Source organism: Cornus florida, unplaced genomic scaffold, assembly GCF_030987335.1.
Source record: "Cornus florida cultivar Cherokee Brave unplaced genomic scaffold, ASM3098733v1 CherokeeBrave_3.0.0_Hap2_Chr07, whole genome shotgun sequence".
Taxonomy (NCBI): Eukaryota; Viridiplantae; Streptophyta; class Magnoliopsida; order Cornales; family Cornaceae; genus Cornus; species Cornus florida.
Window position 1 is genome coordinate 11,925,589 of NW_026775577.1, and position 27,092 is coordinate 11,952,680.

General features: G+C 35.0%; 10 non-coding genes and 1 pseudogene across 10 annotated transcripts; all 11 read right to left on the bottom strand.

The window, feature by feature from the left end:
• Positions 1–1,410: 1,410 nt before the first annotated feature.
• Positions 1,411–1,612, bottom strand: LOC132268053 (U2 spliceosomal RNA). Its single transcript, XR_009469194.1, has one exon. It is a non-coding gene; the product is annotated as a U2 spliceosomal RNA (small nuclear RNA).
• Positions 1,613–2,829: 1,217 nt separating this feature from the next.
• On the bottom strand, positions 2,830–3,026 carry LOC132268068 (U2 spliceosomal RNA). Its single transcript, XR_009469207.1, has one exon. It is a non-coding gene; the product is annotated as a U2 spliceosomal RNA (small nuclear RNA).
• Positions 3,027–5,577: 2,551 nt separating this feature from the next.
• LOC132267982 (U2 spliceosomal RNA) lies at positions 5,578–5,773 on the bottom strand. Its single transcript, XR_009469148.1, has one exon. It is a non-coding gene; the product is annotated as a U2 spliceosomal RNA (small nuclear RNA).
• Positions 5,774–7,077: 1,304 nt separating this feature from the next.
• LOC132267970 (U2 spliceosomal RNA) lies at positions 7,078–7,273 on the bottom strand. Its single transcript, XR_009469144.1, has one exon. It is a non-coding gene; the product is annotated as a U2 spliceosomal RNA (small nuclear RNA).
• A 4,333-nt stretch (positions 7,274–11,606) lies between these two features.
• Positions 11,607–11,808, bottom strand: LOC132268066 (U2 spliceosomal RNA). The gene has a single exon (XR_009469206.1). It is a non-coding gene; the product is annotated as a U2 spliceosomal RNA (small nuclear RNA).
• A 1,228-nt stretch (positions 11,809–13,036) lies between these two features.
• Positions 13,037–13,222, bottom strand: LOC132268072 (U2 spliceosomal RNA; annotated as a pseudogene).
• A 2,514-nt stretch (positions 13,223–15,736) lies between these two features.
• Positions 15,737–15,933, bottom strand: LOC132268041 (U2 spliceosomal RNA). The gene has a single exon (XR_009469183.1). It is a non-coding gene; the product is annotated as a U2 spliceosomal RNA (small nuclear RNA).
• Positions 15,934–17,191: 1,258 nt separating this feature from the next.
• On the bottom strand, positions 17,192–17,387 carry LOC132267900 (U2 spliceosomal RNA). The gene has a single exon (XR_009469122.1). It is a non-coding gene; the product is annotated as a U2 spliceosomal RNA (small nuclear RNA).
• Positions 17,388–21,723: 4,336 nt separating this feature from the next.
• On the bottom strand, positions 21,724–21,925 carry LOC132268065 (U2 spliceosomal RNA). Its single transcript, XR_009469205.1, has one exon. It is a non-coding gene; the product is annotated as a U2 spliceosomal RNA (small nuclear RNA).
• Positions 21,926–23,142: 1,217 nt separating this feature from the next.
• On the bottom strand, positions 23,143–23,339 carry LOC132268069 (U2 spliceosomal RNA). The gene has a single exon (XR_009469208.1). It is a non-coding gene; the product is annotated as a U2 spliceosomal RNA (small nuclear RNA).
• A 2,514-nt stretch (positions 23,340–25,853) lies between these two features.
• LOC132268018 (U2 spliceosomal RNA) lies at positions 25,854–26,049 on the bottom strand. Its single transcript, XR_009469165.1, has one exon. It is a non-coding gene; the product is annotated as a U2 spliceosomal RNA (small nuclear RNA).
• Positions 26,050–27,092: the final 1,043 nt, after the last annotated feature.

Sequence of the window (27,092 nt, forward strand, 5' to 3'; positions counted from 1 at the left end):
GCCAACAGAGATAGAGAGAAAGAAAAGAAGAAAGGAAATGGTGTGTTTAGCGGGTCCCATGGGTTGAATTGTTGGGCCAAATTCATTGTGCATGTGGGTTTATATTGTGATAATGCTTTCTGATAGAAATATTAAGAGAGAAAGAAATGATGAAAAAAAAAAAAAAAAAAAAAAACAAGAATGAAATGACGAGGAGCAGGTGGGCTGGCCGAGATGTAACGTAAAAAAAAAGGTGGCGGGGCCCACTAACTGATTCGTTCGGCCAAAAATTTGTGGGCTTCACGTTGGTTTGGTCTGATGTATAGGAATGAGATATTTTTGAAGTTTGTTTGGTGAGCAGTTGGTGGGCTTGTGTCCGTGGAATGCATTTGCCTATATATTTGAGTATTGAGGGTCACTAAGTTAGTATATAGAGAAGGAAAAAAAAAATAAAGGAAAGTTGAGAGACAATGAGCCGAGAGCGAAGACACTGAGATTTTGAGGATAGAGAGGGAGCCGAGAGTTGCAGAGGAGGCCGGAGCTTGAGGCTTTGATGATCTAGTAAAGAAATTATTTTTCAGTGTAGGGTTCTCTATACCTTGAATGGCTTGGGGTGATTTTGCTTCAATAATTTTGATTAAATGTTTTAATTAAATGCATATGTATTTTGCATATAAACTCACATGACTATGTATATTTTGTGAAGTTGTTTTATTAAACCTTCATGAAATTCTTGTTATGGTTTTTCCTACTGGGACTTTCAGTCTCACCACCCTCCAGTTTCAGGTATCGAAGATGAACGGGGATTGCTAGATTCGGGCTTAGCCTGAAGAGTTGGCGTTGCGAGATTTAAATTTTTTTCTATTTGGAGAATTTTTGTGTATATTTGAGGAAATTGATTTTGTATAAAAGAGGGTATTTTTTTTACGATCCTAGTATATTTTGATGTATTTTGAGTTGAATAAATTGAGGATTTTATTGGAATTTTCGGGTCTTAATGAAATGGTATCATGGCATTTTGTTAGCATTTTCGAGGCGTGACAAATGCACATGTTATAATATCAAAAGACAGTGAGATTTAATATTGTTCAGTGTGATTCAATACTGTTCAGTGTAATCCAATACTGCTAGTGTATAATCCAATTCAGTCATGTGAGTTACAAACAAATGCAATATTGGAGGTCTCTTCTGACCCAACAAAAATATGTAATTGTCAGTTGTCCAAAACGCAAACTCTTTTTTGAAATATTTTGTTATGGGCTAGAAAGACACGAGTTGGGCCAAAAAGACACCTGAAAAATAAGCCACTACATGGGCCCATCCAACTATTTTAGGTCCCATCAAAAATAATGTGGGAGTCTTAACAAAAAGAAAGATTGGCCCAAAATTTCAATTCTTGCATGGAGAATCAAAATTTGGTACTTGATTTGGGTGGGGTGCGCCAGGCCAAGACAATAGTGCAACACCAAGGCGAAGCTCGAGTGCCCCAGCAGCAAGCTACTATGATGGGCACTCCCCCTCAAAAAATAAATTTAATATCGTGTGGGCCATTGGCCCTGGCCCACGTATCAGATATTAAACTGATAAGAACAGATACTACATTTGATCTTAGCCAAAAGGCCGAGAAATGTATGCTTTGAATAAATCTGGGCCTCCTTTTTTATAATAACCTACTCTCCCACTCTTCTTATTCATAACCAATGTGTGACAAAAGAGTAGAATCAACAATTAGTTTATTTGCGTCAAGCTTTTGAGGGGCTCATTCAACACCAAATCAAAGATAGGCAAAAGAGAAATAAGTGACTTGAAACCATAGATTCAACAATAATCTAGAGGGAATGAAGGTTTGACTTAATCAGAGATCTACTAAGGTTTCAATTTAAACTTCCAATTTAGCTGTTAGAATGCTTTTGGCCCGATGCGTGTGTGTGAGATATATACTTCAATAGTCCAAATAAAGAAGTGATAAAAAATGTCCCTGAATTTCCTACATTCCCAGTACGGATAAATTTACTAGCCTGAAATGCCTTATGAAACTATTTGGTAGTCTTGGCATATCTAAGTGAATTGCCAATTGGAACATCCAATTTTCAGCCATTTAGCCATCTCTAACAAAACACCATTTTGAATATATTTATTCTAAATTATACATTGATTTTTGTTATCATAAAAAATGTATTTAAGTTAATTTTTTCACAAATGCAAATATTACGATTATACAATGGACAATGCTTACCTACTCACCCGTCAGAGTCTAATGTGATCTAATAACAAATATACACAAAAAAAAACATACTTCTATATCAAAAAAGTGCATTCATAAAAATATGTGAAAAAAGAAGGGATATTGGACAGCTCTAAAAGCCTTTTCTACCTAAAATTTTAAAAAGTGTTTTTTGTGCGACAAACAAATAAGAAATCAAAACAATCTGAATCAACTTAACTCGAAAAATTGGCAAATTTTATTTATAAGATGTGATTCAATAACAAATGCACGTATAATCCAATCTCTAAAATTGGCAAATTTTATTTATAAGATGTAATTCAATAACAAATGCACGTATAATTCAATCAGAGATGTAGTTCAAAAACAAATACACATAATCCAATCACAAATACAAACTTATATTTACCCATGTATCACAAATACGCATTGTCTAAAGTAATTTTTTTGTTATGGGGGCGAAAAGACACTTTATTTGGGTCAAATCTTTTGATTGTAGGCCTTTATTACAGGGTATATCAATTTAGTCCATTGTTGGCGGAACCATCCTAAATGTAAGTAAACTCAGGCCCATGGTTGCAAGCCTTGCAAAAAGAGAGAGGGAGAAAAATAAATAAATAAATAAATAAATTGGTACTAGATTTGGGTGGAGTAAGCCAGGCCAAGGCAACGCTCAAGAGCCCCAGCAGCAAGCCACTGTGATGGACCCTTCCCTTCAAAAAATAAATTTAATATCGTGTGGGCCATTGACCCACGTATTAAATATTACACTAATAAGAACAGATATTACACTTGATATTAGCCAAAAGACCAAGAAAGGTATGCTTTGAACAATACTGGGCCTCCTGTTTTAGAATCACCTACTCTCTCCACTCTTCTTCCTCACAACCGATGTGGGACAAAATAGTAGAACCTACAAATAAACTTGCATAATGTATTTTGTACTTGGGTCTCACTATTTTTGTACTTATTGCATAACAATGCTGAGCTTATTTTGTTGTTTTTGTACTTGGGTCTCACTATTTTTGTAAAACTAAGCATAATGTATTTTGTACGACGACTTATGGACTTTTAATATTATAATTATACCTATGGACTGTAACTTTTATATAAGCTGTCTAAATGTTGTAGAGCATGGACATTTAATATTAATCTTGTATTTTGGGATTGTAATTATAATACCTGGATGATATACTTTGTGGTTGTATCACCATGAAATGTATTAGATATTTATTGTGTTGGAACGGGTTAAAAATGCATTTAAATAGGTTGTTGTAGGACGATTTTTAGCGGAGGACATACCGATTTTTTTTTATTTTATAAATGGTATCAGTTTAGGGTCGTTACAAATTCATATTAAGATTTTCCACAATGTAGTCCAGTGGTAGGTCCTGAAATTATTAAGATGATAGAAAGTTTGAGGGTTTAAAGTCATCATATGAAAATTAAGAAAAGAAAATGTATTTTCAGTGTTTTTCTTATCCCGCCATTTATGGCTCTGTATTGGTCACATTGACTACAGACCACTGTCAATGTTTAAGCAATTTCTTACGTCGCTAAAAGTTGGACCACAAATAATTAAAAAGGGTGTGAACCACCAAAGTAATGAGAAATGCTTCCATCACTTCTTTGAAAGTAATGGAAAATGTAGTGTTTAGAACCATCAAAAGCTCATACTCTTATTATTACCTTATTAAAGTTTTATATCTTTTATTTATATATGAAAATTTCTTTAGCAAAGATGAGTTTTTAAAATTTCTAATCTTCAATCTGCATAAGTTTTATATAAATATCTTTAGCAAAGATGAGTTTTTGATGATATTTAACAATAGTGTTACGAGATGTTGCATTCTCAATTTAATTGCATAAAAAAATACAGTAAAATTCATCTTTGCTAAAGATATTCCAGTAAACCAACCTTTCTTCCTCCACTCGAATCTCAAAACCAAGACGACACTTCTTGGTCGTCGTTGAACTGTGAGAGGAATGGCAGCGAATATCTGCCTTTAGGCTGTGGACTTTGCCCCCCTCCCTTAAAGAAGTTGATACGGTTTTCATATCGAAGTTTTTCTTTGCAAGAAAAATGCAGATTGGAGACTTGGAGTTCACTTGCAAGTTAAGTTGTGTGAGAGATTGGATTGATCATGTTGAAAAAGGAATGCAATGAAAGAGCAGAGACTACAAACTAATGTTTGGCACATTTTATCAGGATTTCTAGGATCCAAAGTTTTTGAAGATACTAATCAACTCCTCTTTACCACTTTTTTCAGAGGAAGGTGAAAATCATTTGGGGAAAGGGGTAAAAAAGATGTTCAATGCATTTCTATACCTGTGTAAAAGCTGGCTACTTGGCCTAACCAAGGCTAGTAAAAACATATTTTCTTTCTTTTGTTGGGAAGGGACAAATTTTTTTGTATTTGAATGGTCTTGTTTACTGAGATCAAAGCAAAATTTGAATTGATGTGTAAACATATATCAGATTGTGTTTAAAATTTTAAATATTGTCATCACCAATGGAGTTGCTAATAGGCTAGTCATATGAATAGTATGCAAACATAGTCACTGGCAGGCACCTACAAGATCAATATTCTTGTTGTCTGGCAATTCATTCTCCAGTTACAGATATGGATTACCCTGATGAGTAATGCTAGTGACAGTCGTGACTATTAGCCATGTGAGGACCACGCTTGTCGCTAGCATCCCTCCCCGAATACCAAAATTGCCAGGCTTATCGCTAGCATCCCACTTCTTGTTTTTGGAACACTAAATCGGGCTACATTTTTTGCCTGTGAAACTGAAATCTCAAATAACATTTGATATTGAAACCTGTAAAAGAAGTTGATTTTCTTCAGAAGGAATGTCAATAATAGTTGTACAAAGAAATGATATCCCTTCACTTTTTTGCAGAGTTAATACCCCCAACATTTTGCATAGGCATATCTAAGTGAATTGCCAATGAGAACAAGCATCCAATTTTCAGCCATTTAACCTATTCTAACAAAGCACCTTTTTAAATATATTTATTCTAAATTATAAATTGATTTCTGTCATCATGAAATATGTATTTAAGTCAATTTTTTGTGCATACAAAAACTATACTTAACTCTCACCGTTCACAAATATCCTTCCAACACACCCATCACCTCTAATCACAAATACACAACACTACTTGACAAAAACGTTAACTCTTAGGGTATTTTTTGTTATGGGCCAGAAACACTCGTCCTTTTGGGTTTGGGCGTAAAAGAACCATAAATTATGGGCTTTTCCAAACTATTTAAGATCCTAACAAACAATTTTGGGAGTGCGTTTGTTGGTGGTGAAACCTTCTAACAAAAGGAGAGAGGAGCCCAAAATTTTGGTACTTGATTTGGGTGGGGTGCGCCAGGACGAGGCAATAGTGCAACGCCAAGGCGACGCTCGAGAGCCTCAGCAGCAAGCTACTGTGGTGGGCCCTCCACCTCAAAAAATAAATTTAATATCGAGTGGGCCATTGGCCAACGTATCAGATATTAAACTGATAAGAACATATATTACACTTGATCTTAGCCAAAAGGCCGAGAAATGTATGCTTTGAATATTGCTGGGCCTCCTTTTTTTATAATGAGCTACTCTCTCACTCTTCTTATTCAAAACCAATGTAGGACAAAAGAGTAGAATCTGCACAAACCCATAGTTATTTGTCAAAGTTTCAATTATTCAATGGCTAGAATTAGACAAGGATATATAGCTCCGAGATGTAAAACAAATTTTTTTTTATTTGCGTCAAGCTTTTGAGGGGCTCATTCAACACCAAATCAAAGCTAGGCAAACGAGAAATAAGTGACTTGAAACCATAGATTCAGCAATAATCTAGAGGGAATGAATGTTTGACTTAATCAAAGATCTACTAAGGTTTCAATTTGAACTTCCAAATTAGCTGTCAGAATGCTTCTGGCCCGATGTGTGTGTGTGAGATATGTATATATACTTCAATAGTCCAAATAAAGAAGAGATAAAAAAAAAGTCCCTGAATTTCCTACATTCCTGGTATGGTAGTCTTTCAAAGAGAATAATGCTAGTGACCGTCGTGCCTATTAGCCATGTGGAGACCACCTCTCTTGTCGCTAGCATCTCTCTTCTTGTTTGGGAGCACTGAATCGGCGGGTTACATTTTTTTTGCCTGTGAAACTGAAATCTCAAACAACACTTGGTATATAAACTTGTAAGAGAAGTTGATTTTCTTCAGAAGGAACATGTCAATAGTTCTCAAAGAAATGATTTCCCTTCACTTTTTTTGCAGTCAATACCCCAACATTTTGCATTGAATTGCCAATTGGCATATCTAAGTGAATTGGAAAATCCAATTTTCAGCCATTTTGCCTTCTCTAACAAAACACCATTTTGAATATATTTATTCTAAATTATACATTGATTTCTGTTATCATAAAATATGTATTTAAGTCAATTTTTTCACAAATGCAGATATTACGATTATGCAAAGAACAATACTTACTTACTCACCCGTCAGAGTCTAATGTGATTTAATAACAAATATACACTAAAAAAACGTACTTCAATATCTTTGAAAAAAGAAGGGATATTGCACAAAAATTTTAAAAGTTTTTTTGTGCGTATAATGTGGTTCGATAAGAAATACACATATAATCCAATCCAATCACAAATACATGTATACACACTTGTCCAATGTATGTTTTTTTGTTATAGGCTGAAAAAACACTTTTTTGGGTTATACAAGCCCTTCTGGGTTAACAGGCCTAAAAGGGGACATATCAATATAGTTCATTGTTGGTGGGCTCATCGTTAATGTAAGTAAAACTCTGCAAAGAGTTTCAAGCCTTGAAAAGAGAATAAAATTTTGGTACTAAATTTGGGTGGGGTGTGCCAGGCCAAGGTAATAGTGCAACACCAAGGCGACGCTCAAGAGCCCCAGCAGTAAGCTACTGTGATGGACTCTCCCCCTCAAAAAATAAATTTAATATCGTGTGAGCCATTGGCCCACGTATCAGATATTAAACTGATAAGAACAGATACTACACTTGATCTTAGCCAAAAGGCCGAGAAAGGTATGCTTTGAACATAATTGGGCCTCCTCTTTTATAATCACCTACTCTCTCCACTCTTCTTCCCATAACCGATGTGGGACAAAACAGTAGAATCTACACGTGTTGTCCTTTACGAAATAAACTTGCCCAGCTCTTGAGTTCTGTTTGGGTATGTGCTCTTGATATTTTTTGAGCACTTTTTTAGTTGAAACTTGAAACCCAATTGAAAGATTTGCTTTTAGAAGTTACATGTTTGGTGGAGAGTTCAAACAGGAAGAGAAAACAAGGAGGCGGAGAACTGGTATGTTCTTTATTGCAGAAAAATAGGTCCATAGTATTCGTTCAATTATTCAATGACCAGAATTAAACAAGGATATATAGCTCGGAAACGTAGAATAAAAATTCGTTTATTTGCACCAAGCTTTCCAGGGGCTCATTCAAGACTTGCTCCAAGTATTAGCTTTGGTTTTCGCCGGGGTAGAGATAGGCAAAAGGAAACCTTGCTGAAACATCTAGCTTGCTTTCCTGTTGCTGACAAACAGTAGATTGTTTGCCATCCCCATTAACAACATTTTCTGAACCAACTTTATCCTCCCCTTTCTGAATGCCATCATATATTTGTGACGGCTCAACATCGCCGTAAGTGTTGTTCAACCTTTGCCGGGTAACAATCGACGAAAGAAGCTGATACCATCTTGAAATAGCTTGCCTCTCGATTCTCTTCTTTTCTTCAGCCTCTCTTCTCTCTTCTTCTTCTGCATATGCCTAAAGAACAAGTAACCAACAGAATTGAGATTCAGCAACTTCTGTCGAACTGATTTGGAATGCAATAATATATCAGTAAGTATATCATTGTATGGTGAAAGGATAGGTCGAGGAATACGTATTGAGGTTGCAAGATTCACAATATGAAAAATAACTGGGGCGTCATAACTAGGTGAACAAATAAAAAACCATAAAACATGCTTTGGATTCGGCAATTGAATGGAAAAATTAAGGACTCCACTGAAATGGTGTCCATCCGATAAATTGAGACTTGTCAAATTCTCATGAACACTAAATCGAAGATAGGCAAAAGATAAATGACTTGAAACCATAGATTCAGCAATAATCTAGAGGGACTGCAGGTTTGACTTAAATAAGAGATTACTGGAGTTTCGATTTGAACATCCAATTTGGCCGTCAGAATGCTTCTGGCCCCGATGCGTGTGTGTGTGAGATATATATATATATATATATACACACACACACTTCAATAGTCCAAATAAAGAAGTGATACAAAAACGTTCCTGAATTTCCTACATTCATTACTAGCCTGCCCGAGGAGACTATTTGGTAGTCTTTCAAAGAGAGTAATGTTACTAGAGGGAATGCAGGCTTTGACTTAATCAGAGTTCTACTGGGATCTCAAATTGAACTTCCAATTTAGCTGTCAGAATGCTTTTGGCACCGGCGGGTGTGTGTGAGAGAGAGAGAGAGAGAGAGGGAGAGAGAGAGATTTACTTAAGTAGTCCAAATAAAGAACTGGTACAGACCCTTGCCAGAAATAGATGCACATAAAGAACTAGATATATTACATCAGTGAAGTTTTACAGTGTCTCAGTAAACTAAAATAAATCACAGGTTGGATACAACACATCTAAATAAAAGCTAATTATGTTGCCAAGTATCATCACGATTCACTAACATTAAATAACTGACCACATTGTTAGCTTGAGAGGTATCTAATCTACTGCCACCCTCCCCAAGGAGAGAAGGTGCTAATATAAAAAATTTGAATTGATATGTAAACATATATCAGATTGTATTTAAATATTGTTATCATCAATGGAGTTGCTAATTAGCTAGTCGTATGAATAGAATGCAAACATAGTCATTGGCAAGCACCTATAGGAAATATTCTTGTTGTTTGGCAATTCATTCTCTAGTTATAGATATGGATTACCCTAATTAGTAATGCTAGTGACAGTCACGACTATCAGTCATGTGGGAACCACCACATCTATGTGGGGACCACTTCATTCAATCGCCAAAATTGTCACGCTTGTCGCTAGAATCTCTCTTCTTGTTTGGGAACACCGAATCGGGCCACACTTTTTGCGTGTGAAACTGGAATCTCAAACAATATTTGGTATTGAAACCTGTAAGAGAAGTTGATTTTCTTCATAAGGAACATATCAATAATAGTTGTGCAGAGAAATGATTTCCCTTCACTTTTTTATAGAGTCTATACCCCCAACATTTTGAGTAGGCATATCTAAGTGAATTGCCAATGGGAACATCCAATTCTTTAACAAAGCAACTTTTTAAAATATATTTATTCTAAATTATACATTGATTTATGTCATTATGAAATATGTATTTAAGTCAATTTTTTCATAAATGTTGTGACAACCCGGATTTTTAGGATTTTAATTTATTTCATGATTCGTAGTTGTTAAGATTGGGTATGTAATTTTAATTGGAGACTTACCCAATTGGAGATTTTGGGTTATTAATATTTTGTTTTTTAGTGTTAATTTTAGTAAATTAATTTTATTTAATCATTTATTTATTAAGTTAGTGGAGTTTTGTACAGGATTATTGGAATCAAATGGTGATGCTGTAGCCGAAATAGGAAGAGGAAAGAGAAGTGGTAATGGTGGGCGGGTCTCACCAAAATGATGTTTAATGGTTAGTTGATTTTGTTACATATATATATATATATATATATATATATATATATATAATTTGTTGGTGATGAGGGCTGCCAACAGAGATAGAGAGAAAGAAAAGAAGAAAGGAAATGGTGTGTTTGGCGGGTCCCATGGGTTGAATTGTTGGGCCAAATTCATTGTGCATGTGGGTTTATATTGTGATAATGCTTTCTGATAGAAATATTAAGATAGAAAGAAATGATATATATATATATATATATATATATATATATGTAATTTGTTGGTGATGAGGGCTGCCAACAGAGATAGAGAGAAAGAAAAGAAGAAAGGAAATGGTGTGTTTAGCGGGTCCCATGGGTTGAATTGTTGGGCCAAATTCGTTGTGCATGTGGGTTTATATTGTGATAATGCTTTCTGATAGAAATATTAAGAGAGAAAGAAATGATGAAAAAAAAAAAAAAAACAAGAATGAAATGACGAGGAGGAGCAGGTGGGCTGGCCGAGATGTAACGTAAAAAAAAAGGTGGCGGGGCCCACTAACTGATTCGTTCGGCCAAAAATTTGTGGGCTTCACGTTGGTTTGGTCTGATGTATAGGAATGAGATATTTTTGAAGTTTGTTTGGTGAGCAGTTGGTGGGCTTGTGTCCGTGGAATGCATTTGCCTATATATTTGAGTATTGAGGGTCACTAAGTTAGTATATAGAGAAGGAAAAAAAAAATAAAGGAAAGTTGAGAGACAATGAGCCGAGAGCGAAGACACTGAGAGTTTGAGGATAGAGAGGGAGCCGAGAGTTGCAGAGGAGGCCGGAGCTTGAGGCTTTGATGATCTAGTAAAGAAATTATTTTTCAGTGTAGGGTTCTCTATACCTTGAATGGCTTGGGGTGATTTTGCTTCAATAATTTTGATTAAATGTTTTAATTAAATGCATATGTATTTTGCATATAAACTCACATGACTATGTATATTTTGTGAAGTTGTTTTATTAAACCTTCATGAAATTCTTGTTATGGTTTTTCCTACTGGGACTTTCAGTCTCACCACCCTCCAGTTTCAGGTATCGAAGATGAACGGGGATTGCTAGATTCGGGCTTAGCCTGAAGAGTTAGCGTTGCGAGATTTAAATTTTTTTCTATTTGGAGAATTTTTGTGTATATTTGAGGAAATTGATTTTGTATAAAAGAGGGTATTTTTTTTACGATCCTAGTATATTTTGATGTATTTTGAGTTGAATAAATTGAGGATTTTATTGGAATTTTCGGGTCTTAACGAAATGGTATCATGGCATTTTGTTAGCATTTTCGAGGCGTGACAAATGCACATGTTATAATATCAAAAGACAGTGAGATTTAATATTGTTCAGTGTGATTCAATACTGTTCAGTGTAATCCAATACTGCTAGTGTATAATCCAATTCAGTCATGTGAGTTACAAACAAATGCAATATTGGAGGTCTCTTCTGACCCAACAAAAATATGTAATTGTCAGTTGTCCAAAACGCAAACTCTTTTTTGAAATATTTTGTTATGGGCTAGAAAGACACGAGTTGGGCCAAAAAGACACCTGAAAAATAACCCACTACATGGGCCCATCCAACTATTTTAGGTCCCATCAAAAATAATGTGGGAGTCTTAACAAAAAGAAAGATTGGCCCAAAATTTCAATTCTTGCATGGAGAATCAAAATTTGGTACTTGATTTGGGTGGGGTGCGCCAGGCCAAGACAATAGTGCAACACCAAGGCGAAGCTCGAGTGCCCCAGCAGGAATCTACTATGATGGGCACTCCCCCTCAAAAAATAAATTTAATATCGTGTGGGCCATTGGCCCTGGCCCACGTATCAAATATTAAACTGATAAGAACAGATACTACATTTGATCTTAGCCAAAAGGCCGAGAAATGTATGCTTTGAATAAATCTGGGCCTCCTTTTTTATAATAACCTACCCTCCCACTCTTCTTATTCATAACCAATATGTGACATAAGAGTAAAATCAACAATTAGTTTATTTGCGTCAAGCTTTTGAGGGGCTCATTCAACACCAAATCGAAGATAGGCAAAAGAGAAATAAGTGACTTGAAACCATAGATTCAACAATAATCTAGAGGGAATGAAGGTTTGACTTAATCAGAGATCTACTAAGGTTTCAATTTAAACTTCCAATTTAGCTGTTAGAATGCTTTTGGCCCGATGCGTGTGTGTGAGATATATACTTCAATAGTCCAAATAAAGAAGTGATAAAAAATGTCCCTGAATTTCCTACATTCCCAGTACGGATAAATTTACTAGCCTGAAATGCCTTATGAAACTATTTGGTAGTCTTGGCATATCTAAGTGAATTGCCAATTGGAACATCCAATTTTCAGCCATTTAGCCATCTCTAACAAAACACCATTTTGAATATATTTATTCTAAATTATACATTGATTTTTGTTATCATAAAAAATGTATTTAAGTTAATTTTTTCACAAATGCAAATATTACGATTATACAATGGACAATGCTTACCTACTCACCCGTCAGAGTCTAATGTGATCTAATAGCAAATATACACTAAAAAAAACATACTTCTATATCAAAAAAGTGCATTCATAAAAATATGTGAAAAAAGAAGGGATATTAGACAACTCTAAAAGCCTTTTCTACCTAAAATTTTAAAAAGTGTTTTTTGTGCGACAAACAAATAAGAAATCAAAACAATCTGAATCAACTTAACTCGAAAAATTGGCAAATTTTATTTATAAGATGTGATTCAATAACAAATGCACGTATAATCCAATCTCTAAAATTGGCAAATTTTATTTATAAGATGTAATTCAATAACAAATGCACATATAATTCAATCAGAGATGTAGTTCAAAAACAAATACACATAATCCAATCACAAATACAAACTTATATTTACCCATGTATCACAAATACGCATTGTCTAAAGTAATTTTTTTGTTATGGGGGCGAAAAGACACTTTATTTGGGTCAAATCTTTTGATTGTAGGCCTTTATTACAGGGTATATCAATTTAGTCCATTGTTGGCGGAACCATCCTAAATGTAAGTAAACTCAGGCCCATGGTTGCAAGCCTTGCAAAAAGAGAGAGGGAGAAAAATAAATAAATAAAAAAATAAATTGGTACTAGATTTGGGTTGAGTAAGCCAGGCCAAGGCAACGCTCAAGAGCCCCAGCAGCAAGCCACTGTGATGGACCCTTCCCTTCAAAAAATAAATTTAATATCGTGTGGGCCATTGACCCACGTATCAAATATTACACTAATAAGAACAGATATTACACTTGATATTAGCCAAAAGACCAAGAAAGGTATGCTTTGAACAATACTGGGCCTCCTGTTTTAGAATCACCTACTCTCTCCACTCTTCTTCCTCACAACCGATGTGGGACAAAATAGTAGAACCTACAAATAAACTTGCATAATGTATTTTGTACTTGGGTCTCACTATTTTTGTACTTATTGCATAACAATGCTGAGCTTATTTTGTTGTTTTTGTACTTGGGTCTCACTATTTTTGTAAAACTAAGCATAATGTATTTTGTACGACGACTTATGGACTTTTAATATTATAATTATACCTATGGACTGTAACTTTTATATAAGCTGTCTAAATGTTGTAGAGCATGGACATTTAATATTAATCTTGTATTTTGGGATTGTAATTATAATACCTGGATGATATACTTTGTGGTTGTATCACCATGAAATGTATTAGATATTTATTGTGTTGGGACAGGTTAAAAATGCATTTAAATAGGTTGTTGTAGGACGATTTTTAGCGGAGGACATACCGATTTTTTTTTATTATCTATAAATGGTATCAGTTTAGGGTCGTTACAAATTCATATTAAGATTTTCCACAATGTAGTCCAGTGGTAGGTCCTGAAATTATTAAGATGATAGAAAGTTTGAGGGTTTAAAGTCATCATATGAAAATTAAGAAAAGAAAATGTATTTTCAGTGTTTTTCTTATCCCGCCATTTATGGCTCTGTATTGGTCACATTGACTTCAGACCACTGTCAATGTTTAAGCAATTTCTTACGTCGCTAAAAGTTGGACCACAAATAATTAAAAAGGGTGTGAACCACCAAAGTAATGAGAAATGCTTCCATCACTTCTTTGAAAGTAATGGAAAATGTAGTGTTTAGAACCATCAAAAGCTCATACTCTTATTATTACCTTATTAAAGTTTTATATCTTTTATTTATATATGAAAATTTCTTTAGCAAAGATGAGTTTTTAAAATTTCTAATCTTCAATCTGCATAAGTTTTATATAAATATCTTTAGCAAAGATGAGTTTTTGATGATATTTAACAATAGTGTTACGAGATGTTGCATTCTCAATTTAATTGCATAAAAAAATACAGTAAAATTCATCTTTGCTAAAGATATTCCAGTAAACCAACCTTTCCTCCTCCACTCGAATCTCAAAACCAAGACGACACTTCTTGGTCGTCGTTGAACTGTGAGAGGAATGGCAGCGAATATCTGCCTTTAGGCTGTGGACTTTGCCCCCCTCCCTTAAAGAAGTTGATACGGTTTTCATATCGAAGTTTTTCTTTGCAAGAAAAATGCAGATTGGAGACTTGGAGTTCACTTGCAAGTTAAGTTGTGTGAGAGATTGGATTGATCATGTTGAAAAAGGAATGCAATGAAAGAGCAGAGACTACAAACTAATGTTTGGCACATTTTATCAGGATTTCTAGGATCCAAAGTTTTTGAAGATACTAATCAACTCCTCTTTACCACTTTTTTCAGAGGAAAGTGAAAATCATTTGGGGAAAGGGGTAAAAAAGATGTTCAATGCATTTCTATACCTGTGTAAAAGCTGGCTACTTGGCCTAACCAAGGCTAGTAAAAACATATTTTCTTTCTTTTGTTGGGAAGGGACAAATTTTTTTGTATTTGAATGGTCTTGTTTACTGAGATCAAAGCAAAATTTGATGTAAACATATATCAGATTGTGTTTAAAATTTTCAATATTGTCATCACCAATGGAGTTGCTAATAGGCTAGTCATATGAATAGTATGCAAACATAGTCACTGGCAGGCACCTACAAGATCAATATTCTTGTTGTCTGGCAATTCATTCTCCAGTTACAGATATGGATTACCCTGATGAGTAATGCTAGTGACAGTCGTGACTATTAGCCATGTGAGGACCACGCTTGTCGCTAGCATCCCTCCCCGAATACCAAAATTGCCACGCTTGTCGCTAGCATCCCTCTTCTTGTTTTTGGAACACTGAATCGGGCTACATTTTTTGCCTGTGAAACTGAAATCTCAAATAACATTTGATATTGAAACCTGTAAAAGAAGTTGATTTTCTTCAGAAGGAATGTCAATAATAGTTGTACAAAGAAATGATATCCCTTCACTTTTTTGCAGAGTTAATACCCCCAACATTTTGCATAGGCATATCTAAGTGAATTGCCAATGAGAACAAACATCCAATTTTCAGTCATTTAACCTATTCTAACAAAGCACCTTTTTAAATATATTTATTCTAAATTATAAATTGATTTCTGTCATCATGAAATATGTATTTAAGTCAATTTTTTGTGCATACAAAAACTATAACACACCCATCACCTCTAATCACAAATACACAACACTACTTGACAAAAACGTTAACTCTTAGGGTATTTTTTGTTATGGGCCAGAAACACTCGTCCTTTTGGGTTTGGGCCTAAAAGAACCATAAATTATGGGCTTTTCCAAACTATTTAAGATCCTAACAAACAATTTTGGGAGTGCGTTTGTTGGTGGTGAAACCTTCTAACAAAAGGAGAGAGGAGCCCAAAATTTTGGTACTTGATTTGGGTGGGGTGCGCCAGGACGAGGCAATAGTGCAACGCCAAGGCGACGCTCGAGAGCCTCAGCAGCAAGCTACTGTGGTGGGCCCTCCACCTCAAAAAATAAATTTAATATCGAGTGGGCCATTGGCCAACGTATCAGATATTAAACTGATAAGAACATATATTACACTTGATCTTAGCCAAAAGGGCCGAGAAAGGTATGCTTTGAATATTGCTGGGCCTCCTTTTTTTATAATGAGCTACTCTCTCACTCTTCTTATTCAAAACCAATGTAGGACAAAAGAGTAGAATCTGCACAAACCCATAGTTATTTGTCAAAGTTTCAATTATTCAATGGCTAGAATTAGACAAGGATATATAGCTCCGAGATGTAAAACAAATTTTTTTTTATTTGCGTCAAGCTTTTGAGTGGCTCATTCAACACCAAATCAAAGCTAGGCAAACGAGAAATAAGTGACTTGAAACCATAGATTCAGCAATAATCTAGAGGGAATGAATGTTTGACTTAATCAAAGATCTACTAAGGTTTCAATTTGAACTTCCAAATTAGCTGTCAGAATGCTTCTGGCCCGATGTGTGTGTGTGAGATATGTATATATACTTCAATAGTCCAAATAAAGAAGAGATAAAAAAAAAGTCCCTGAATTTCCTACATTCCTGGTATGGTAGTCTTTCAAACAGAATAATGCTAGTGACCGTCGTGCCTATTAGCCATGTGGAGACCACCTCTCTTGTCGCTAGCATCTCTCTTCTTGTTTGGGAGCACTGAATCGGCGGGTTACATTTTTTTTGCCTGTGAAACTGAAATCTCAAACAACACTTGGTATAGAAACTTGTAAGAGAAGTTGATTTTCTTCAGAAGGAACATGTCAATAGTTCTCAAAGAAATGATTTCCCTTCACTTTTTTTGCAGTCAATACCCCAACATTTTGCATTGAATTGCCAATTGGCATATCTAAGTGAATTGGAAAATCCAATTTTCAGCCATTTTGCCTTCTCTAACAAAACACCATTTTGAATATATTTATTCTAAATTATACATTGATTACGATTATGCAAAGAACAATACTTACCTACTCACCCGTCAGAGTCTAATGTGATTTAATAACAAATATACACTAAAAAAGAAGGGATATTGCACAAAAATTTTAAAAGTTTTTTTGTGCGTATAAAGTGTTCGATAAGAAATACACATATAATCCAATCCAATCACAAATACATGTATACACACTTGTCCAATGTATGTTTTTTTGTTATAGGCTGAAAAAACACTTTATTTGGGTTATACAAGCCCTTCTGGGTTAACAGGCCTAAAAGTTACCTCTTTGGGTTGTAAGCCGTTATTACTGGGGACATATCAATATAGTCCATTGTTGGTGGGCTCATCGTTAATGTAAGTAAAACTCTGCAAAGAGTTTCAAGCCTTGAAAAGAGAATAAAATTTTGGTACTAAATTTGGGTGGGGTGCGCCAGGCCAAGGTAATAGTGCAACACCAAGGCGACGCTCAAGAGCCCCAGCAGCAAGCTACTGTGATGGACTCTCCCCCTCAAAAAATAAATTTAATATCGTGTGAGCCATTGGCCCACGTATCAGATATTAAACTGATAAGAACAGATACTACACTTGATCTTAGCCAAAAGGCCGAGAAAGGTATGCTTTGAACATAATTGGGCCTCCTCTTTTATAATCACCTACTCTCTCCACTCTTCTTCCCATAACCGATGTGGGACAAAACAGTAGAATCTACACGTGTTGTCCTTTACGAAATAAACTTGCCCAGCTCTTGAGTTCTGTTTGGGTATGTGCTCTTGATATTTTTTGAGCACTTTTTTAGTTGAAACTTGAAACCCAATTGAAAGATTTGCTTTTAGAAGTTACATGTTTGGTGGAGAGTTCAAACAGGAAGAGAAAACGGGGAGGCGGAGAACTGGTATGTTCTTTCTTGCAGAAAAATAGGTCCATAGTATTCGTTCAATTATTCAATGACCAGAATTAAACAAGGATATATAGCTCGGAAACGTAGAATAAAAATTCGTTTATTTGCACCAAGCTTTCCAGGGGCTCATTCAAGACTTGCTCCAAGTATTAGCTTTGGTTTTCGCCGGGGTGGAGATAGGCAAAAGGAAACCTTGCTGAAACATCTAGCTTGCTTTCTCGTACGTCCTGTTGCTGACAAACAGTAGATTGTTTGCCATCCCCATTAACAACATTTTCTGAACCAACTTTATCCTCCCCTTTCTGAATGCCATCATATATTTGTGACGGCTCACCATCGCCGTAAGTGTTGTTCAACCTTTGCCGGGTAACAATCGACGAAAGAAGCTGATACCATCTTGAAATAGCTTGTCTCTCGATTCTCTTCTTTTCTTCAGCCTCTCTTCTCTCTTCTTCTTCTGCATATGCCTAAAGAACAAGTAACCAACAGAATTGAGATTCAGCAACTTCTGTCGAACTGATTTGGAATGCAATAATATATCAGTAAGTATATCATTGTATGGTGAAAGGATAGGTCGAGGAATACGTATTGAGGTTGCAAGATTCACAATATGAAAAATAACTGGGGCGTCATAACTAGGTGAACAAATAAAAAACCATAAAACATGCTTTGGATTCGGCAATTGAATGGAAAAATTAAGGACTCCACTGAAATGGTGTCCATCCGATAAATTGAGACTTGTCAAATTCTCATGAACACTAAATCGAAGATAGGCAAAAGATAAATGACTTGAAACCATAGATTCAGCAATAATCTAGAGGGACTGCAGGTTTGACTTAAATAAGAGATTACTGGAGTTTCGATTTGAACATCCAATTTGGCCGTCAGAATGCTTCTGGCCCCGATGCGTGTGTGTGTGAGATATATATATATATATACACACACACACTTCAATAGTCCAAATAAAGAAGTGATACAAAAACGTTCCTGAATTTCCTACATTCATTACTAGCCTGCCCGATGAGACTATTTGGTAGTCTTTCAAAGAGAGTAATGTTACTAGAGGGAATGCAGGCTTTGACTTAATCAGAGTTCTACTGGGATCTCAAATTGAACTTCCAATTTAGCTGTCAGAATGCTTTTGGCACCGGCGGGTGTGTGTGTGGGAGAGAGAGAGAGAGAGAGGGAGAGAGAGAGATTTACTTAAGTAGTCCAAATAAAGAACTGGTACAGACCCTTCCCAGAAATAGATGCACATAAAGAACTAGATATATTACATCAGTGAAGTTTTACTGTGTCTCAGTAAACTAAAATAAATCACAGGTTGGATACAACACATCTAAATAAAAGCTAATTATGTTGCCAAGTATCATCACGATTCACTAACATTACATAACTGACCACATTGTTAGCTTGAGAGGTATCTAATCTACTGCCACCCTCCCCAAGGAGAGAAGGTGCTAATATAAAAAATTTGAATTGATATGTAAACATATATCAGATTGTATTTAAATATTGTTATCATCAATGGAGTTGCTAATTAGCTAGTCGTATGAATAGAATGCAAACATAGTCATTGGCAAGCACCTATAGGATCAATATTCTTGTTGTTTGGCAATTCATTCTCTAGTTATAGATATGGATTACCCTAATTAGTAATGCTAGTGACAGTCACGACTATCAGTCATGTGGGAACCACCTCATCTATGTGGGGACCACTTCATTCAATCGCCAAAATTGTCACGCTTGTCGCTAGAATCTCTCTTCTTGTTTGGGAACACCGAATCGGGCTACACTTTTTGCGTGTGAAACTGGAATCTCAAACAATATTTGGTATTGAAACCTGCAAGAGAAGTTGATTTTCTTCATAAGGAACATATCAATAATAGTTGTACAGAGAAATGATTTCCCTTCACTTTTTTACAGAGTCAATACCCCCAACATTTTGAGTAGGCATATCTAAGTGAATTGCCAATGGGAACATCCAATTCTCTAATAAAGCAACTTTTTAAAATATATTTATTCTAAATTATACATTGATTTATGTCATTATGAAATATGTATTTAAGTCAATTTTTTCATAAATGTAGTGACAACCCGGATTTTTAGGATTTTAATTTATTTCATGATTCGTAGTTGTTAAGATTGGGTATGTAATTTTAATTGGAGACTTACCCAATTGGAGATTTTGGGTTATTAATATTTTGTTTTTTAGTGTTAATTTTAGTAAATTAATTTTATTTAATCATTTATTTATTAAGTTAGTGGAGTTTTGTACAGGATTATTGGAATCAAATGGTGATGCTGTAGCCGAAATAGGAAGAGGAAAGAGAAGTGGTAATGGTGGGCGGGTCTCACCAAAATGATGTTTAATGGTTAGTTGATTTTGTTACATATATATATATATATATATGTAATTTGTTGGTGATGAGGGCTGCCAACAGAGATAGAGAGAAAGAAAAGAAGAAAGGAAATGGTGTGTTTGGCGGGTCCCATGGGTTGAATTGTTGGGCCAAATTCATTGTGCATGTGGGTTTATATTGTGATAATGCTTTCTGATAGAAATATTAAGATAGATATATATATATATATATATATATATATATATATATATATATATAATTTGTTGGTGATGAGGGCTGCCAACAGAGATAGAGAGAAAGAAAAGAAGAAAGGAAATGGTGTGTTTAGCGGGTCCCATGGGTTGAATTGTTGGGCCAAATTCATTGTGCATGTGGGTTTATATTGTGATAATGCTTTCTGATAGAAATATTAAGAGAGAAAGAAATGATGAAAAAAAAAAAAAAAAAAAAAAACAAGAATGAAAAGACGAGGAGGAGCAGGTGGGCTGGCCGAGATGTAACGTAAAAAAAAAGGTGGCGGGGCCCACTAACTGATTCGTTCGGCCAAAAATTTGTGGGCTTCACGTTGGTTTGGTCTGATGTATAGGAATGAGATATTTTTGAAGTTTGTTTGGTGAGCAGTTGGTGGGCTTGTGTCCGTGGAATGCATTTGCCTATATATTTGAGTATTGAGGGTCACTAAGTTAGTATATAGAGAAGGAAAAAAAAAATAAAGGAAAGTTGAGAGACAATGAGCCGAGAGCGAAGACACTGAGAGTTTGAGGATAGAGAGGGAGCCGAGAGTTGCAGAGGAGGCCGGAGCTTGAGGCTTTGATGATCTAGTAAAGAAATTATTTTTCAGTGTAGGGTTCTCTATACCTTGAATGGCTTGGGGTGATTTTGCTTCAATAATTTTGATTAAATGTTTTAATTAAATGCATATGTATTTTGCATATAAACTCACCTGACTATGTATATTTTGTGAAGTTGTTTTATTAAACCTTCATGAAATTCTTGTTATGGTTTTTCCTACTGGGACTTTCAGTCTCACCACCCTCCAGTTTCAGGTATCGAAGATGAACGGGGATTGCTAGATTCGGGCTTAGCCTGAAGAGTTGGCGTTGCGAGATTTAAATTTTTTTCTATTTGGAGAATTTTTGTGTATATTTGAGGAAATTGATTTTGTATAAAAGAGGGTATTTTTTTTACGATCCTAGTATATTTTGATGTATTTTGAGTTGAATAAATTGAGGATTTTATTGGAATTTTCGGGTCTTAACGAAATGGTATCATGGCATTTTGTTAGCATTTTCGAGGCGTGACAAATGCACATGTTATAATATCAAAAGACAGTGAGATTTAATATTGTTCAGTGTGATTCAATACTGTTCAGTGTAATCCAATACTGCTAGTGTATAATCCAATTCAGTCATGTGAGTTACAAACAAATGCAATATTGGAGGTCTCTTCTGACCCAACAAAAATATGTAATTGTCAATTGTCCAAAACGCAAACTCTTTTTTGAAATATTTTGTTATGGGCTAGAAAGACACGAGTTGGGCCAAAAAGACACCTGAAAAATAAGCCACTACATGGGCCCATCCAACTATTTTAGGTCCCATCAAAAATAATGTGGGAGTCTTAACAAAAAGAAAGATTGGCCCAAAATTTCAATTCTTGCATGGAGAATCAAAATTTGGTACTTGATTTGGGTGGGGTGCGCCAGGCCAAGACAATAGTGCAACACCAAGGCGAAACTCGAGTGCCCCAGCAGCAAGCTACTATGATGGGCACTCCCCCTCAAGAAATAAATTTAATATCGTGTGGGCCATTGGCCCTGGCCCACGTATCAAATATTAAACTGATAAGAACAGATACTACATTTGATCTTAGCCAAAAGGCCGAGAAATGTATGCTTTGAATAAATCTGGGCCTCCTTTTTTATAATAACCTACCCTCCCACTCTTCTTATTCATAACCAATGTGTGACAAAAGAGTAAAATCAACAATTAGTTTATTTGCGTCAAGCTTTTGAGGGGCTCATTCAACACCAAATCGAAGATAGGCAAAAGAGAAATAAGTGACTTGAAACCATAGATTCAACAATAATCTAGAGGGAATGAAGGTTTGACTTAATCAGAGATCTACTAAGGTTTCAATTTAAACTTCCAATTTAGCTGTTAGAATGCTTTTGGCCCGATGCGTGTGTGTGAGATATATACTTCAATAGTCCAAATAAAGAAGTGATAAAAAATGTCCCTGAATTTCCTACATTCCCAGTACGGATAAATTTACTAGCCTGAAATGCCTTATGAAACTATTTGGTAGTCTTGGCATATCTAAGTGAATTGCCAATTGGAACATCCAATTTTCAGCCATTTAGCCATCTCTAACAAAACACCATTTTGAATATATTTATTCTAAATTATACATTGATTTTTGTTATCATAAAATATGTATTTAAGTTAATTTTTTCACAAATGCAAATATTACGATTATACAATGGACAATGCTTACCTACTCACCCGTCAGAGTCTAATGTGATCTAATAGCAAATATACACTAAAAAAAACATACTTCTATATCAAAAAAGTGCATTCATAAAAATATGTGAAAAAAGAAGGGATATTGGACAGCTCTAAAAGCCTTTTCTACCTAAAATTTTAAAAAGTGTTTTTTGTGCGACAAACAAATAAGAAATCAAAACAATCTGAATCAACTTAACTCGAAAAATTGGCAAATTTTATTTATAAGATGTGATTCAATAACAAATGCACGTATAATCCAATCTCTAAAATTGGCAAATTTTATTTATAAGATGTAATTCAATAACAAATGCACATATAATTCAATCAGAGATGTAGTTCAAAAACAAATACACATAATCCAATCACAAATACAAACTTATATTTACCCATGTATCACAAATACGCATTGTCTAAAGTAATTTTTTTGTTATGGGGGCAAAAAGACACTTTATTTGGGTCAAATCTTTTGATTGTAGGCCATTATTACAGGGTATATCAATTTAGTCCATTGTTGGCGGAACCATCCTAAATGTAAGTAAACTCAGGCCCATGGTTGCAAGCCTTGCAAAAAGAGAGAGGGAGAAAAATAAATAAATAAATAAATAAATTGGTACTAGATTTGGGTGGAGTAAGCCAGGCCAAGGCAACGCTCAAGAGCCCCAGCAGCAAGCCACTGTGATGGACCCTTCCCTTCAAAAAATAAATTTAATATCGTGTGGGCCATTGACCCACGTATCAAATATTACACTAATAAGAACAGATATTACACTTGATATTAGCCAAAAGACCAAGAAAGGTATGCTTTGAACAATACTGGGCCTCCTATTTTAGAATCACCTACTCTCTCCACTCTTCTTCCTCACAACCGATGTGGGACAAAATAGTAGAACCTACAAATAAACTTGCATAATGTATTTTGTACTTGGGTCTCACTATTTTTGTACTTATTGCATAACAATGCTGAGCTTATTTTGTTGTTTTTGTACTTGGGTCTCACTATTTTTGTAAAACTAAGCATAATGTATTTTGTACGACGACTTATGGACTTTTAATATTATAATTATACCTATGGACTGTAACTTTTATATAAGCTGTCTAAATGTTGTAGAACATGGACATTTAATATTAATCTTGTATTTTGGGATTGTAATTAAAATACCTGGATGATATACTTTGTGGTTGTATCACCATGAAATGTATTAGATATTTATTGTGTTGGGACAGGTTAAAAATGCATTTAAATAGGTTGTTGTAGGACGATTTTTAGTGGAGGACATACCGATTTTTTTTTATTATTTATAAATGGTATCAGTTTAGGGTCGTTACAAATTCATATTAAGATTTTCCACAATGTAGTCCAGTGGTAGGTCCTGAAATTATTAAGATGATAGAAAGTTCGAGGGTTTAAAGTCATCATATGAAAATTAAGAAAAGAAAATGTATTTTCAGTGTTTTTCTTATCCCGCCATTTATGGCTCTGTATTGGTCACATTGACTACAGACCACTGTAAATGTTTAAGCAATTTCTTACGTCGCTAAAAGTTGGACCACAAATAATTAAAAAGGGTGTGAACCACCAAAGTAATGAGAAATGCTTCCATCACTTCTTTGAAAGTAATGGAAAATGTAGTGTTTAGAACCATCAAAAGCTCATACTCTTATTATTACCTTATTAAAGTTTTATATCTTTTATTTATATATGAAAATTTCTTTAGCAAAGATGAGTTTTTAAAATTTCTAATCTTCAATCTGCATAAGTTTTATATAAATATCTTTAGCAAAGATGAGTTTTTGATGATATTTAACAATAGTGTTACGAGATGTTGCATTCTCAATTTAATTGCATAAAAAAATACAGTAAAATTCATCTTTGCTAAAGATATTCCAGTAAACCAACCTTTCCTCCTCCACTCGAATCTCAAAACCAAGACGACACTTCTTGGTTGTCGTTGAACTGTGAGAGGAATGGCAGCGAATATCTGCCTTTAGGCTGTGGACTTTGCCCCCCTCCCTTAAAGAAGTTGATACGGTTTTCATATCGAAGTTTTTCTTTGCAAGAAAAATGCAGATTGGAGACTTGGAGTTCACTTGCAAGTTAAGTTGTGTGAGAGATTGGATTGATCATGTTGAAAAAGGAATGCAATGAAAGAGCAGAGACTACAAACTAATGTTTGGCACATTTTATCAGGATTTCTAGGATCCAAAGTTTTTGAAGATACTAATCAATTCCTCTTTACCACTTTTTTCAGAGGAAGGTGAAAATCATTTGGGGAAAGGGGTAAAAAAGATGTTCAATGCATTTCTATACCTGTGTAAAAGCTGGCTACTTGGCCTAACCAAGGCTAGTAAAAACATATTTTCTTTCTTTTGTTGGGAAGGGACAAATTTTTTTGTATTTGAATGGTCTTGTTTACTGAGATCAAAGCAAAATTTGATGTAAACATATATCAGATTGTGTTTAAAATTTTCAATATTGTCATCACCAATGGAGTTGCTAATAGGCTAGTCATATGAATGGTATGCAAACATAGTCACTGGCAGGCACCTACAAGATCAATATTCTTGTTGTCTGGCAATTCATTCTCCAGTTACAGATATGGATTACCCTGATGAGTAATGCTAGTGACAGTCGTGACTATTAGCCATGTGAGGACCACGCTTGTCGCTAGCATCCCTCCCCGAATACCAAAATTGCCACGCTTGTCGCTAGCATCCCTCTTTTTGTTTTTGGAACACTGAATCGGGCTACATTTTTTGCCTGTGAAACTGAAATCTCAAATAACATTTGATATTGAAACCTGTAAAAGAAGTTGATTTTCTTCAGAAGGAATGTCAATAATAGTTGTACAAAGAAATGATATCCCTTCACTTTTTTGCAGAGTTAATACCCCCAACATTTTGCATAGGCATATCTAAGTGAATTGCCAATGAGAACAAACATCCAATTTTCAGCCATTTAACCTATTCTAACAAAGCACCTTTTTAAATATATTTATTCTAAATTATAAATTGATTTCTGTCATCATGAAATATGTATTTAAGTCAATTTTTTGTGCATACAAAAACTATAACACACCCATCACCTCTAATCACAAATACACAACACTACTTGACAAAAACGTTAACTCTTAGGGTATTTTTTGTTATGGGCCAGAAACACTCGTCCTTTTGGGTTTGGGCCTAAAAGAACCATAAATTATGGGCTTTTCCAAACTATTTAAGATCCTAACAAACAATTTTGGGAGTGCGTTTGTTGGTGGTGAAACCTTCTAACAAAAGGAGAGAGGAGCCCAAAATTTTGGTACTTGATTTGGGTGGGGTGCGCCAGGACGAGGCAATAGTGCAACGCCAAGGCAACGCTCGAGAGCCTCAGCAGCAAGCTACTGTGGTGGGCCCTCCACCTCAAAAAATAAATTTAATATCGAGTGGGCCATTGGCCAATGTATCAGATATTAAACTGATAAGAACATATATTACACTTGATCTTAGCCAAAAGGCCGAGAAAGGTATGCTTTGAATATTGCTGGGCCTCCTTTTTTATAATGAGCTACTCTCTCACTCTTCTTATTCAAAACCAATGTAGGACAAAAGAGTAGAATATGCACAAACCCATAGTTATTTGTCAAAGTTTCAATTATTCAATGGCTAGAATTAGACAAGGATATATAGCTCCGAGATGTAAAACAAATTTTTTTTTATTTGCGTCAAGCTTTTGAGGGGCTCATTCAACACCAAATCAAAGCTAGGCAAACGAGAAATAAGTGACTTGAAACCATAGATTCAGCAATAATCTAGAGGGAATGAATGTTTGACTTAATCAAAGATCTACTAAGGTTTCAATTTGAACTTCCAAATTAGCTGTCAGAATGCTTCTGGCCCGATGTGTGTGTGTGAGATATGTATATATACTTCAATAGTCCAAATAAAGAAGAGATAAAAAAAAAGTCCCTGAATTTCCTACATTCCTGGTATGGTAGTCTTTCAAACAGAATAATGCTAGTGACCGTCGTGCCTATTAGCCATGTGGAGACCACCTCTCTTGTCGCTAGCATCTCTCTTCTTGTTTGGGAGCACTGAATCGGCGGGTTACATTTTTTTTGCCTGTGAAACTGAAATCTCAAACAACACTTGGTATAGAAACTTGTAAGAGAAGTTGATTTTCTTCAGAAGGAACATGTCAATAGTTCTCAAAGAAATGATTTCCCTTCACTTTTTTTGCAGTCAATACCCCAACATTTTGCATTGAATTGCCAATTGGCATATCTAAGTGAATTGGAAAATCCAATTTTCAGCCATTTTGCCTTCTCTAACAAAACATCATTTTGAATATATTTATTCTAAATTATACATTGATTACGATTATGCAAAGAACAATACTTACCTACTCACCCGTCAGAGTCTAATGTGATTTAATAACAAATATACACTAAAAAAGAAGGGATATTGCACAAAAATTTTAAAAGTTTTTTTGTGCGTATAATGTGTTCGATAAGAAATACACATATAATCCAATCCAATCACAAATACATGTATACACACTTGTCCAATGTATG